This window comes from Siphateles boraxobius, unplaced genomic scaffold (assembly GCF_051911475.1).
Source record: "Siphateles boraxobius isolate OS27281-9 unplaced genomic scaffold, OSU_SipBor_1 19, whole genome shotgun sequence".
In the NCBI taxonomy this organism is placed as follows: Eukaryota; Metazoa; Chordata; class Actinopteri; order Cypriniformes; family Leuciscidae; genus Siphateles; species Siphateles boraxobius.
In genome coordinates this window covers 10492020-10507730 of record NW_027508799.1, presented here as the reverse complement: position 1 = coordinate 10507730, position 15711 = coordinate 10492020, and the positions used below count along the sequence as shown (strand labels likewise).

The following is a 15711-nucleotide window of genomic DNA, read 5'->3' as shown; positions in this document are numbered from 1 at the left end:
AGCGAGTATATCATGAGGTGGAGGGGTACGTACATGAAGTGTCGCCGGTGGTGCAGGCCAAGTCGGGCAACGCGCGCTATTTTACTGCTCTACTGCAGGAGGCTGACAAAAACAGTCGTGTTGTCGTGTTCGACGTCCAGAAACACAACTGTTTGCAGTGTGCTGAGAGAGATCGGTGAGTAAGAAGTGTGTGTGTAAGAAATGGCGGGCTTCAAGATGGTCAAAGACACATATTTTTATGCTGCCTGTTTGACTATTTTAACCTTTGTGCATCCTTGTGGACATTTTTGTCCTTTTCAGTTTTGTTTTTTTGATCACTTTGCCTGTGTTAATGCATAAAATTTGGCGCAGGTGTGTGTTTTTATTGGAATTTTACTATTTCACCATTTTCTTAAAAAAAATCTTTTTTGCACTAGGTACACAAAAAACTCCCACTCATCGCCTTTTGGACATGAAACCCATTAAAACTGCAATTTTTACTGCCAGGTTCAGTTAACTATAAAATTATGCAATCTTTGTTAAGAGACTTTCATTCTGTTGGCAAGGCTTCAATTTTAATTTCCTTTTTTTTTTTTTTTTTCAGATGGTCCTCTTTATTTATTTAACGTTTTGCCCTTTAAAACTAATATCACTTTATTCCTTTTTCTGCTTCGGCATATTATAGAGCCAACTGGATAAATTATGCAACGATATTTGTGTGGGTGTGATGTTATGGATGTCAGTGTGGTTAGTATGTGTGTTATAAAAAAAAATGTGTGTGTTTGTAATATTGAGAGAACAAAACTGCAAATAACAAATCCAATCAGTGTGTGCACAGGTGGAGTTTTACTGGCACCCAATGGGGAAAATGTTACTACCCCCAAACAAACTCGTACTGAAAGCTCCTTTTTTGAGATATCATCCTCAAATTTGGAAGACAACCTATTTGTCACGACCGCTAGTTTCCCCGTTCACACACAAAGGTCGAGCTCTCCCGAATACTGACGGGTTCTGGAACTACAAATCCCACCATGCTTCACTCAGGCACTGATTACACCCTCACCTGTGGATAATGATCACGCTCACAGCTGCACCTCATCCCCAGCCTTATATATTCTCACGCTCACTGCTTTGTCACTGCGAAGTATTGTTTCACCATTGTGTTCAATTCCAAGCGCTTTCCCCGATTGTGATCCTGCCTGTGTGTTTGACCAACTGCCTGTTCTCTGGATCTTCTCCTGTCTGCTGCCTGCCCACTGACCCTACTGCCTGTTCTCTGGATCTCATCCTGTCTGCTGCCTGCCCAGATCTCCTGCCTGGTTTCCTTTATGCTACTGTCTGTTCTATTCCATTGATTCTCGCTGGTACTGGACCCTTGCCTGTTGACTCTGCTTTTCCTCAATAAACTGTTGCAAATGGATCTGACTGTATCTGATGACTCACAACACTATTTAGATTTATGGCTTTGATTTTCTTGCCTTTTTAACCTGATTTATAAAATATATATTTCATATAAAATATTTCTACATAATTTTCATAAACTTATACCTATATACTTTTTTTTTGATTTATTATTATTTTTTACTTCAGCAATAGTCTGCGAAGGGTCTTTAAAATGATACCAAACTTAAGTCTGTGCTCCCAAGCATCACATTTTTATGACAGTTTTTTGAGAAACATTTTTGTCCTATGCACCTATGTGTAACTTTTTTTTATTTTAATTTATGCACAAGGCTTAAATTAACTTTGTGGTTAGACTGACTGCTGGGATGTTGAAATATGGTCAGTGTTCAAAAATATTTAAATTGTCGCTTTGTAAGTAATGTTTCTTTGAAAACCAAGACAAAACTTAAAACATTTGATTTTATGCATGGATGCATATATTGGAGGATGAAATGTAGTCTGTGCAAAAGCAACATAACAGTCTGCACCACCAAGATGAATGTGTATAAAGGGTGTTAATGTGATTTTTATTTAAGCTTTAATCAAGTTCTATACTGTATGAATCGACATCACAAGGTCATTGAGCGGTTATTACATGTAGAGGATTTAATATTGGATGTGTAGAAATTAAGTGACGTAAATTGAACTGTTATGAACTATAGTCAATGGAACAGGAATGTGAAGGGGGAATGCAGGTTGTGTTGTGCGTGAAAAGCAAATACTAAATGAAGATGTCTTGTGTGTTTTGCAGATCTCCTATGAAGCTAAGTGGTGTAGGGTTTTCACCCTCAAAGCAGATAAAAAACACAAACGACATACTCGTCAACAGCAGGTCAAAGGCGTCGATCGTTCAGCGCTTGCCCTTTGCGTTTGAGGACAAATTGATTCCAAGCAGCACACTCAGGGTGCTCGGTGACATCATCAAAGATTTCCGAGAGTTTCAGAGGGTAAGTGTAAAACATTTGTTTTCGAAGTTCCAAAAAAATTGCTCGTATTCACATTAAGTTGCTGTCGAAATCAATGGAGGGAACGAAAGCTCTTACATTTTTTTAAATGTTTTCATGAATCTTGTAACTGTACATGAAGGGACAATGGCTATGGAATGACACAATGTTTCTTTTTGGGTTAACTACCTCTTTAAAGGAATACAACCAAAAATTTAAATTCTGGCAGCACTGACTCGCCCTCTTTCTTCAGCTAAACACAAAATAAGATATTTTGAATATCGTCGACAAAAAGACAGTTTGTGCACAACATTGACTTCCATATTAGGGAAAAAATATATACTATGGAAGTCAATGGGGTCCATCAAGTCTTTGCTTAGTCACAATCTCCTACATCTTTCATTTCCTTGTGTTCAGCAGAAAATATATTTCATACAGATTTGTCATTTACTCACCCTCAAATTATTTCAATTATATTTTTTGGGTGAGCTAGGCTATTCCTTTAAAGAACTGTATAGTGAATTATTAAAATAGGGTGCCGAGAGAAACGGTTGGTGTGGAAAAAGCTGTAAACTTCAAAAGGTGCTGCACTTTAAAAAAAATAATAATAGTGGAATCATGTAGGCATAAGACAAAAGTTGTGTAGGCCATTAATGAGACTACAGATATTATAACAGTCTAATTGGAGACAAACATTTCATGTTGTGTTACTATGAATATACATAAAGTAGTGTCCCAACAGTGATTATTTGTACGTTTATTTTTGTAGGTCACGGTCAACATCAAGATGATGCGGGCTTTGGAGGAGAAAGAGACCGTTGTTCGGGGGCAAAGGGTGCGGCGCAAGAGTGTCGTGGTTGCGGACGCCGATGATTTACTGTTGCTCACTCTGTGGGGTCAGCATGACCTGGTGCAAGGCTGCTGGCACAGATTGGAGAACGTGTCTGTGAGACAGTTTAAAGGAATGGCCACGCTGACCACCACCGTGCAGACGACCATCAGCCAGATAGGAGATTGTGGTGCAACTAAATCATTCACAAACACTGACCTGCAGACCATGATGGGAGAGATAGTGGATGCAGATGTGAAGGTGGAGCACTTTTGCCCTAAACACCACTTGTTAGAAACGGTAAATTCAAGTACACTGATGACTCGCTGCAACGAATGCCGAGCCTTTTGCAAGACAAACAAAACAACAGTGGAGTTTCGAGGCCATGTCACCATTATGGTAGAGTCTGCACCACAAAAGATTCATCTAGATGATGTACAGATTCGCGACTTACTGAAATTGGAGGCAGGTGAACCGGTCGATTCCGTACCTCTGGTTGCAGACATTCTTGTGCACGACGAGATGTCCATCCAAACATGGAGGGAGTTTGTCACTCAAATCACCTTTATTGACAAAACTGCCAGCATCAGTTCAGGGTTGTCTGTAGCAGTGGAAGACGCGGTACCCAAAGTAACACCAGTGGAAGACGCGGCACCCAAAGTAACACCGGTGGAAGACGCGGCACCCAAAGCAACAGAAGATTCTGCCATTGAGATAGAGGGAGAAGACGCTGCAGACCTGGACGCTTTGTTTGAGGGACTGTGAAGGACCACTGGCTGCACCTCTGGCAAGGTGCTGTTCAACTGTAACCGTGCCCTTGATGCGTCTCATCTGTTACAAGTGTCCATTACTCGGTTTTATTTATTTTTATTTTGTCATTTTTATTTTTGAATAACTTCTGCATGTTCAACACTGTGTGGCTTGATTGTTTTAAATAAGAAATTGTTGCCTTATTTCTTTTTTTAATTGTTCTTTTAATATATTTCAATCAAAGCAGACATTGAATCTGTTAGTGTACAACAGCAATATAATCTACAGCAAAGCTGACTAAAGTAACAAGAGTGTTGTCAAAGAGTGCAATAAAAAATATGTGCATTCAGCAAATGTTGAGTTTTTCTTTCTCTACTCGGTTTGTATATGTTGCAGGTTGTACAAACAAAAGCAAATTACAGCTTATGGCAAGTATATTGTGTGTAATCATTTTGCTGCTGATATTTCTAGACGTAAAATGAGACAGAAAATGCTCACTGCAGATGTTGACGGATAATATTTGGGTAAAAAAATGCTTAGTAAAGATACCTTAATAATTTAGTACAGTTAAAACCTATTATAATAAAGACCCAATACATGATCATCTTTCGTGTAGCATAGAATTAGTGAAATGGCAATAAACAAATGTTACAAGGTGTTAACTAGATGCAAAAGTTTGTTACTAATAATGAATGATTAAGTACTATTGATTTCAGGACTCCAGATGTATTTGTGGCTTTTGCAAATATTTAGGGTAGGAAAAAAAATACAGAAAAATGTGAAAGTCAAATAATACTAGAACATTGAAATCGTAGTAAACCATGCTAGTACATGGTAAATTATGCTACAATCATGGTAAATCACTTTGGAACATGATAAATTATGGTAAATCATACTAGAACATGGAAACTGTGAACCATGCTAGTACAGGGTAAATCATGGTAAAACTATAGTAAAACATGCAAGAACATGGTAAATAAGACACCATGCTACGCATATTTGCTTACATTCTGTTATTTATTTAAATAATTATTGAAAACGGAGATCAGACCATTGATGTTCACCTTATCCATTTAATCTTTAATAAACATATTTCATAAATATTTAAAAACATAGGTGGCACTATAATTGGTAAAAAAAAGCTTTAAAACCATATATCTCCTATGGTAAATTGCCTGTGTTGGCTGTAAATGGTATTTTTTCTATCTATTACGTTAGTGGTTAAATGCTTGCTACATAAAACTTAATGTCTTTTGATGCTTTTGACCTTAACTGCCTTAAATGCTTGAACACCACTAAATGCTGCTCGCAGCTTTAATTATAATTTGTTTTTGTTATATTTACAGGTTGCATACCAATCATAACACTTATGTGTATTATTTTTCTTTTAAAAAAGAAAAGTTGAAGCAGCACCACAAAATATCAAGGATGCGTGTGTACTCCGAATTCCTATTGGCTGAAGAGTAACGTTAGCCTATGTGTCTACAATCTTTCTCTGTGTAATTTCTCGTTCAATCATACATGCTTATGCATGACATAGGATTACCAGCATTACCATTTTTCTTTTTAGTGATATAAATTTGTGATCTGCAAGTTTCTTATTTTTTCCATTTAGACTGGACCAACCTATGGAAGGAAAATGATGACTGGGTAACTGGTTTCAAAAGGAGTTAAAGCGTCAGAAGGCAGAGTGGGACAATTTCTTCGAAGCATTAATCAGCCCTATCATATAGCTCGATACAATGTAGGTGTTGTAATATTATATTTTATAGATGTGTATTATATTTTTATTCTGGCAAAAATAAATTGTGTTGTCTGCTATTTAAGTTGGTTTAAAGGAACACTCCACCGTTTTTTTCAGTGTATGCATTGTTTTAGTTTGGCGTAGCTTAGCATAATAAATGGAATCCTTTTTTGCCAGCTAGCATGTCGTGAGGTAAAGAGATATCACACTTACATCACAGTCTTAATCTGCATTGCTATTTGTACTCATTGTGAATACGCAGGCCACACAAAGCAAATTTTTTTTTAAGCACTTTTACTCATGACATGCTAGCTGGCAACAAAGGATTCCATTCATTATGCTAAGCTAAGCTAGCAGCCAAACTAAAACAATGCATGCACTGAGACAATAATGCGTTTGCCCACCTATCTAAATGTAGGAAAGACTTAAGGCTTATAAAGGTGAATAAGCCCTATTTCAAAAACGGTGGAGTGTTACTTTAAATGGCATGCATTAAGGTGACTACAAAAAGAATTCTAGCATTAATGTAAAACTGTAACAGAGAAATCCTGTAAAATTGTGTTGATGTTACATGATATTTCTAGTGTAGGGAATACATAGTTTTTGCTGTCTCTGTGATTTCTTTTCTCTTTTTCACATGTGAATATAATATTTTGATTTCAAAGGGATGTCGGAACATAAATCCAGTGCCTTACAGCGCTGACTACATGGGTCACAAATTACACATAGACCAAAATGAAAAGATGGTAATGTTTGGTGTGACCCATATAGCAGCTATATATGGATTCTCCAGTAAAATTGTTGGACACTCCACTATGCCAGTAAAAAACAACTTGGTCATATATCAAGATGTTTACAGGTAACTTGAAATTTTCTGTCTGTGTATTTTTTGGGGGGTCTTCTTGGGTAGTTTGAAATGCTTACATAAATTTACAATATCTGGGCTGGATTTCTCGATAAAGCTGGATTTCGCTAAAGCACGTTTGAATTTAGCAGTTATGCACTGAACGTTCGAATCAAACCGGTGTGATCGTATGCACAAAAGAGTTTGAATCAACCCCGTTTCGGGGGTGGAGGGGGGACAAATTGAAACTGAGGGGGCATAAATCAGATTTGAGGGGGCAATGCCACATTTTGGCCCTTGTGTCGGGCCAACAAGATCTAAAAATTGCTGCTTCTGACCTAGTAGCCAGTGGACTAAAGTTTTTTACGATTGAAACCCTTCAAACTAAATGGCTCCGCGGAAGGTGCCGTCTTTTATTTAGCACAACTATTCGCTGTATCTTTGCCATAGATTGCCTTTAAATAGACTCCTAAGCCTTTACTGCCTAATGGTTTGCCAGCCGATGAAGTATTTACCTTTTAGATATTTTATTAAAAAGCTGACAACCATCAGTGTAATTACAATTTTATTCTTTGCACGAACAAAATTAATTTAGCCTAATTGAACACTGGTTTTATTACAACTTCAGAATTATATTCATATAGACTGAAATGTAAAGTGGCTTTTTGCAGTGGTGGCCATTAGCAGAGTGAAACTGTCAACAGTGATAAGTTAAAGCTAAGAGTGGTCCACTCCAGACCAACCTTACAAACGAATGTCTTACAGAAGGTATACTTAACTAAGAACGTTTCAGGAATCACGTGATTTTCATTACACAAGAGTAGATGTTAAAACTTCATGCTGATTTGTACTCGGCTTTCGCCAAGATAATCAACACTAAGACGTAGCTTTACAGTAAACTATGCTTCACCCATTTACGCTTCTTTCCATATGGTGGTGTGACTCTCCTTCTGTGCGGCGTTAACGACTGCACTGTACTTGGCGCGTCAGCACACACGACGCCTGCAACTACAGTGTGGTCTCCCTAGTGGACCAGCGCGAGAACCGTCTGGATTGAGCGGAGTATGGGACATCTCTAGGGTCTTCAAGTGGGCACCTTCCGTTCTCAGTGTTTCGTCGACTAGCCCACGACACCTCAAGAGGGCTCGACAGTGACTCTGGTGTCCCAGAGTCACCCCCTCCGTCCCCCACTCAACTAAGCCCAGCTTACTGACCTTTACCTCCCTCCTGCTGCTGAGACCTAATCACAATCTCTCCGCAACCCAACCATACGCGCCAACCCGTTTGACTAAGGCTGTCGAGCCCCACTGGTGCGTTAATACTGCACTTCATATAAAAAGAAAAAGTGAAAGTGACACGTGATGGCCAAGTATGGTAACCCATACTTGGAATTTGACCTCTGCATTTAACCCATCCAAGTAAGTGCACACACATTAGGAGCAGAGTAGTGAGTAGTGAACACACACACACTGCAAACGTGGATACACACACCCGGAGCAGCGGGCAGCCTTGAGTGGCGCCCGGGGAGCGATTGGGGGTTAGGTGCCTTGCTCAAGGACACCTCAGTCATATTCCTGCCGGTACTGGAATTGAACCAGCAACCTTTGGGTCACCAGTCCAACTCTGCTACCATTAGGCCATGACTGCCCCAAAAAAATATGGTTCAAGATGGCGCCGAGTATGGCTGCTGCGTTGCGAGCTCCGTCACAACATGGTAGTTTTTTGTTTGTTCTGTTTACAGTTCTTTTGTTTTTTGTCTCGGATGTTGTCTGTCTTATTCAGTACGACATACAAACACTTTTGGACATTGGTTCCGCAATCGAACACCGAAAACCGGACTTTCATTTCTTCAGTGATGCCCCGCTGTTTACAAACACGGCAGCGGAGCCCTTTGTCTGGGCAGCTTGGCCGCGGAAACGCAGCCGGAGAAGGGGAAGAAGAGCCGGCGTTCTCGTCAGAGTAAGACGGCGTGCAAATCGACCCCCGCTTCCCAGTATTCTGCTAGCAAACGTTCAGTCTCTAGACAACAAGCTCTGTGAGTTGAGAGCGCGGATCTCTTTCCAACGGGAGACGAGGGACTGCTGCATTATCTGCCTTACAGAAACTTGGATGTCTGCTGAGATTCCAGACTCGGCCATCGAAACCGCGGGGTTCTCAGTGCACCGAGCGGATAGAGTTAAAGACCTCTCAGGTAAAAGCAGAGGTGGGGGTGTATGTTTTATGATCAACAAATCCTGGTGTGATCAGAGGCACGTACATTCTATCAAGTCTTTCTGCTCTCCTGATCTGGAATTTCTCATGCTTCTGTGTCGACCATTCTGGCTACCGAGGGAATTCACAGCGGTCATTATCACGGCTGTGTACATTCCCCCACAAGCCGACACAGACCGGGCACTAAAGGAACTGTATGGGGAAATAAGCGAGCAGGAAACCGCGCACCCTGAGGCCACGTTCATTGTGTCCGGGGACTTTAACAAAGCCAACTTTAAGAAAATAGCACCTAAATACCACCAACACATAAACTTTAACACACGAGGGAACCGGGTTTTGGATCATTGCTACTCCCCTTTCCGGGATGGCTACAAATCCCTCCCCCGCCCACCTTTTGGCAAATCGGATCACTCTTCCGTTCTCCTTCTGCCCGCTTACAGGAAGAAACTGAAACAGGAAACACCCGCCCTCAAAACGATCCAGTGCTGGTCGGACCAATCAGACTCTATGCTTCAGGACTGTTTTGATCACGCGGACTGGGAGATGTTCCGGTCGGCCTCTGATGACGACATCGAGGCTTATGCTGATAGCGTAACCTGTTTCATCAGGAAGTGCGTAGAAGACGTTGTTCCGATCAAAACAATACGGATTTACCCGAACCAGAAACCATGGATTAATGGCGATGTTCGTGCAGCACTCAACGCGCGGACCTCCGCTTTTAACTCCGGGAGTGCGGAGGAGCAAAAACAAGCAAGTTATGCCCTCCGAAAAACTATCAGAGCAGCAAAACGCCAATTCAGGGACAAGATTGAAGGACAGTTCAACACCACCGACTCTAGAAGCATGTGGAAGGGAATTAATAGCATTACGGACTATAAAGGAAACATAAACTCCACAGTGAACAACACTGCCTCTCTCCCAGATGAGCTGAACACTTTTTATGCTCGATTTGAGGGAACTAACATCCCCCTCGCGGAGAGAGTTCTCGCGGCTGAAGCTACAGAGGTTAGTACACTCTCCGTCTCTGTAGCGGATGTAACCCGATCTTTCCGTCGGGTGAACATCCGTAAAGCCGCGGGTCCAGACGGTATTCCGGGCCGCGTCATCAGAAAGTGCGCGAACCAACTAGCTGGTGTTTTTACGGACATTTTCAATTGGTCCCTCTCCTTGTCTGTAGTCCCCACATGCTTCAAAACGTCCATCATCGTACCTGTACCGAAGCAAACCAACATCACCTGCTTAAATGACTGGCGCCCTGTTGCTCTGACCCCCATCATCAGTAAATGCTTTGAGAGACTAGTCAGAGATTACATCTGCTCTGTTCTACCTCCCTCACTGGACCCACTGCAGTTTGCATACCGCAATAACCGCTCCACTGATGATGCTATTGCATCTACAATACACACTGCTCTCTCCCACCTGGAAAAGAGGAACACATATGTGAGAATGCTATTTGTAGACTACAGCTCAGCATTCAATACCATAGTGCCCTCCTTGCTTGATGTGAAACTCCGGGCTCTGGGCTTAAACAGCTTGCTGTGCAGCTGGATCCTGGACTTCCTGTCAAACAGACGCCAGGTGGTTAGAATAGGCAGCAACATCTCCTCATCACTGACCCTCAACACTGGAGCCCCACAGGGCTGTGTTCTCAGCCCACTCTTGTACTCCTTGTACACATATGACTGCGTGGCAACTCACAGCTCTAATTCCATCATCAAGTTTGCTGATGATACTACGGTCGTAGGTCTGATCACCGACAACGATGAAACGGCCTACAGAGAGGAGGTGCTCACTCTGACGCACTGGTGTCAGAGGAACAACCTCTCCCTCAACATCAGCAAAACCAAGGAGCTAGTGGTCGACTTCAGGAAGAACGACAGAGAACACAGCCCCATCACCATCAATGGAGCACCGGTGGAGAGAGTCAGCAGCTTCAAGTTCCTCGGTGTCCACATCACAGAGGAACTCACATGGTCCGTCCACACTGAGGCCGTCGTGAAGAAGGCTCATCAGCGCCTCTTCTTCCTGAGACGGCTGAGGAAGTTTGGAATGAACCGCCACATCCTCACACAGTTCTACACCAGCACCGTCGAGAGCATCCTGACTGGCTGCATCACTGCCTGGTATGGCAATACTACCAGCCGTAACCGCAAAGCCTTGCGAAGGGTGGTGCGCACTGCCAGCCGTATCATCGGAGGTGAGCTTCCCTCCCTCCAGGATATTTATGCCAGGCGGTGTGTGAAGAAAGCTCGGAGGATCATCAGAGACTCTAGCCACCCGAGCCATGGGCTGCTCTCACTGCTACCCTCAGGCCGGCGGTACCGCAGCATCAGGACACACACCAGCCGACTCCATGACAGCTTCTTCCCACAAGTAATTAGATTTCTAAACTCTTGATCCCTCATGATCAATAACCATAAACATTCTAACTGTCAACACAGCACAACATAACCTACTGCATTTACATAATATATATATATATATATATATATATATATATATATATATTTGCACCTTACGAGTATCTATTCTATGTATAATTACCTCTTTTTGTATTTTTGTATACTGTTGTATATTGTAAATTGTTGTATATTGTATATTGTTGTATATTGTAAACTGTTGTATATTGTACATTGTATATTATTTATTGTTCTGTTAGTGTATATGGTACTGTGAGTAATTGTGCGCTCATTAGATGTGTAATCTATGTAAATCTGATGTTTGCTGTAATTGTTTTCGTCACATCGTGTCATACTGCTATGTTGCTCGGAACTGCACCTAAGAATTTCACCCACTGTTGCACTTGTGTATATGGTTGTGTGACAATAAAAGGATTTGATTTGATTTGATTTGATTTGATTTAATATGCAGTTTCAGTGGCAACGGTTCCGTATTGCATACCACCTACCGCAAAACACAATATCTGCCCAACCACCCGTCATTCACGCAATATACACAGGAACGTAATGACTGTAAATACTATACAACCTATACAAATAAACCAACAGACTCTTCAAGTTTTCAAGAATTCTACGAAACCGTAGCATGGCGGCCTGTACACATAGCCAGCTAGAATCTTTCCGTCTCAACCACAGCCAGTTGCTGCTCCTTTCTGCTGCTTCAGACGTATTAACGTATTAACTGCTTCAGACGTATTAACATTAAGGTACAACTTAAGGTATAGTTTAAGAAATCCAGCCCTGTAATGAAGCCCATCTTAACTATGCATAGATTAATGGATAAAAAGAAATGGCAGATTGTAGTCCAGAAACAGGCCATAATCATATTCATCCAAAACTTTTGAGAAAAAATAGTAAGTTAATGAAATAAAATTTAAGTTCAATAATAAATCCCAGTTGTTTTTGTTGTTAGAGGATGTTATGGATAAAGATCATAAACATAAGTTAATTATCGTAAACTTTACTTGATTCAACTGTTATCTGTGCATTTGCCCTGAAAATTTGATTATATTCAAACATATTGATTAATGTGTAATGTGTATTTTGCTATCTTACCTATATGAATATGCCTTTGTTGTCTCGCAGAAGTGCTGTGCTAGAATATGGCATTTGGGACCAGGTCAGGGTGGAAGGAGTTTTTCTTGACACTTTTCATACAGGAGAAATTGGCAGACCACCGGTACAACACAGAAAGGCAGCCATATCGGCAAACATCCTCAACTAAAGTTAGTATGTGAATGCTCCACATTTTAGGTTGCACAAACTATGTTGTTATTTTTATAGTAAAAAGATGATTTATTGTGAAGATCAACTTTTTTATTTTTTTACTATTTACAAATCATTTTTTCATTTGGAATATTCACATTTTTACAACTACATCCAAATATGCTTTTTGATTTTTGAATAAACTAATTACAAACATAAATCTAATTTTGTTTCAGACAAAGTATTAACTTATCTCAGGTAAAATTTCTGATCTGTATGTGTAGTTGGACTAACAGCAAAACATTTATAGCCCACAGCCTAAAGCACAAGTGCTACTCTTCAGCACAATGGTAACCACAAAATGCAGTCACAGAAACAACTCTAAATGTCCAACATAACTGAACTTTAAACATTATCATAAACTACCAACATTGAACCCTCAAAAAACATCCAATAACCCTAAATTTACTCTCCTAATGCAGTCCCTGGCAAAGCATGCTGGGAAATACAGATCCACTGCACCTGGCAGCGTTTTGCATCGTAAGCCTAAGTAGAGCCTTTGCCACCAATGGTCTCTACGATCAACTTAGCTCACGATTATAGACGAAGCCCTGGGTGGTGCATCTGTAGCATGCTTTGCCAGGGACTGCATTAGGAGAATACATTTAGGGTTTATCAGTAAAGGGAAAGATGTTGGTAGTTTGTGTCAATGTTTAATATTCAGTTGGACATTTAAAGGAGTTTCTGTCATAAAATTTTGTGGTTACCATTGTGCTGAAGAGTATCGCTGTCAATTGCGATTTTCACTTTGAATTAACTCATGAGCAGGTGCACATGTGTCGAATATGTCCATCCTGAGCATTAATGGAAATTTTATGTTAAGTCAATGTAACTCAATTAAGTTAAAAATGACTTTCCCCCGCTTTATGTTTCAACAAACTGATTGAAGTAGGTCACAACAGCGACATTAGAATTTGTATGTAGAATCAGGTAGAAATACCTCCTTAAAGCAACCAGATTTAAGATCCACTGCTCTAGTGGTCCAAGATTTTATGTAATAAACTAACTTCCTTAACTGTATGTAGCTGTTGTGCTAGTCTATTTTTTTTTCCTTTTAAATAAACAGAATCACACAATTTGTAAGAATATGGCCTGAATTAAACAACTGAGTGAATTATCCAGTGAAAGGGGCACTGATGCAATTAGTGAACCAGGAGGAACTGGACATGGAAGATGGCCTGACACGTTACTGCGTGTCTACACTATCTTGTCAGGTTGCTACAGTTGGTGTTGACCGTGTGGTGCAGTCCTGGAATGCTCACCGGATTCCAGGTAAAACAAAGTTTAAGTGTGAATTATGTAATAGGCTTGTGCAGGTATCAACATTTCATATCACAATAATTACTTAAGGTTCAAGTTTTTTAATAGTATTGCAACAAAGAACAGATTTAAAAAAAATGTCTTTGTTAATGACAAGTTTCAATTTTTGTGATGTATGTTAAAATATCACGCAATATACAAAAAAAGTACAAGTTTCAGATTTAAGAAACAAAATTAACCTAAATAAGCTAAATACTAATTTGAATAACCCTAATGCAAACATTAAATGAAAACAACACTTTGTAAAAAGATAAAATGGTGGTTGCTTGCCCATTTATGATCAGTCAGATCAGATCAGCCACAACTAATACATTTCAGCAAAGAATTTATTAGCAAAGCAAGGGCATATTCTAAAATGCTTAACATGTAGCTAGTTAATCGTGTAACATTTATATTCTGAGCTCATATGCTTGCCTGAACGTAGTATGCTGTATTAAAGGGTGTGTATTGAATTTTGCCTTTTAATATAACGGTCTTAATGCATTAAACCTCAAGCCTTTTAGAATGTCCCAAAACAAGTCCACTGTGGATTCTCTCTGGGTCTATACTCAGTCAGCTTGTGTGCATGTTGTCATTTTACTCCATTTAATACAGCCAGGAGGGTGTCCAGCCTTTTGTGCTATCTCAGTTGAAGTGGTGTGCCAGATGGACATCTTTGAGTATTACTCCATGTCTGTGTATTTTTGTAAAGTTGTAGCCGTGAGTGTTTTAAGATGGAATGAAATTACAATTTGTACTTTAGACACATAATGTAGCGAATAAATGTCAGTTTGAAAACACTGAATGGACCAATTAGGTGTATCTGGAGTTGACCCTTTTCATTAACCATTTATGACAGTTAATGTGTCTGTCTCCCTTTTGCTATTTTTAGTTCAAGAACATTTCCTCTAAAAATTGTAATGATGAAAATCTTTGGATGCCAATTATTCTACAGCGCATTTAGGAAAATCTGACACTTTTGGCAAATATTATTTCATGATAGCCCCAGTTAATTATCACAGTAAATCTTACAGAGCAAGGCATATGTAATTGTGAATAATTCGACTGCCACTGTAAAGACCACAGGCCTTAACTGTCTCAGAGTCAAGAATGCCTCCGATCTGTTAAAAGTCCCTTTCCTTATCAAATTACTGAAATTATGTTGATAAGATACATGTTCTTTTGTCTAATTATTATTATTACTATTTTCAGCAAAGGCATAATTTCAGCATAATTTTCCTAATGTTTTGGCTCATGGAGGATGCCAAAAGAGAGTATCTGTGGATCTTTTGACAAATGCAGTGGAGGCTGCAGGCTGGTATGACCGTGAAGCAAGATCTTCATTGACACGAGTTTCAACTTTTGGGCAGAATCCATTTCAGTCACCAGAGGACCAGGATGCTGTGGAGAGGCAATTTTCTATGCAGTTTCCTGACATTTCATCTCTTTTTGAACATGCTGTCAATTTCCACCAAGTTCAAAATGTTTTGAAAATCTTAATTGATCTTGTTCGATTTCATGCTTAAGTTTGCCTTCCTGTCCACTGAATTAACACAAAGCAGTTATTAGTAAAAATGGGGGAAACTGGATCAAGTTCCTGTTGAATAAAAAAAATGTTCTTGATTGGCATGCATTGTTTCTAGTTTTTATTGTTTGATTATACAGCCAGGACTGGACTTCCGTCTGGGTTCCACCCAGTAGGTGATCCTGCCTTTACACACACACACACACACACACACACACACACACACGCACGCACGCACGCACACACACACACACACACACACACACACACACACACACACACACACACACACACACACACACACACACACACACACACACACACATATATATTTTTTTATTATAAAAAAACAAAAATTCATGGTATAATGTAATCTGCTTATTGTGAGCCAAAATGACTAAATTGGTATTCAATCATT

General features: G+C 40.0%; 1 pseudogene; it reads left to right on the top strand.

Annotated features, from left to right (window-relative positions):
* The window catches only part of LOC143742486 (uncharacterized), a 50619-nt pseudogene extending 35325 nt beyond the window's left edge, over positions 1–15294 (top strand).
* The last annotated feature ends 417 nt before the right edge of the window (positions 15295–15711 follow it).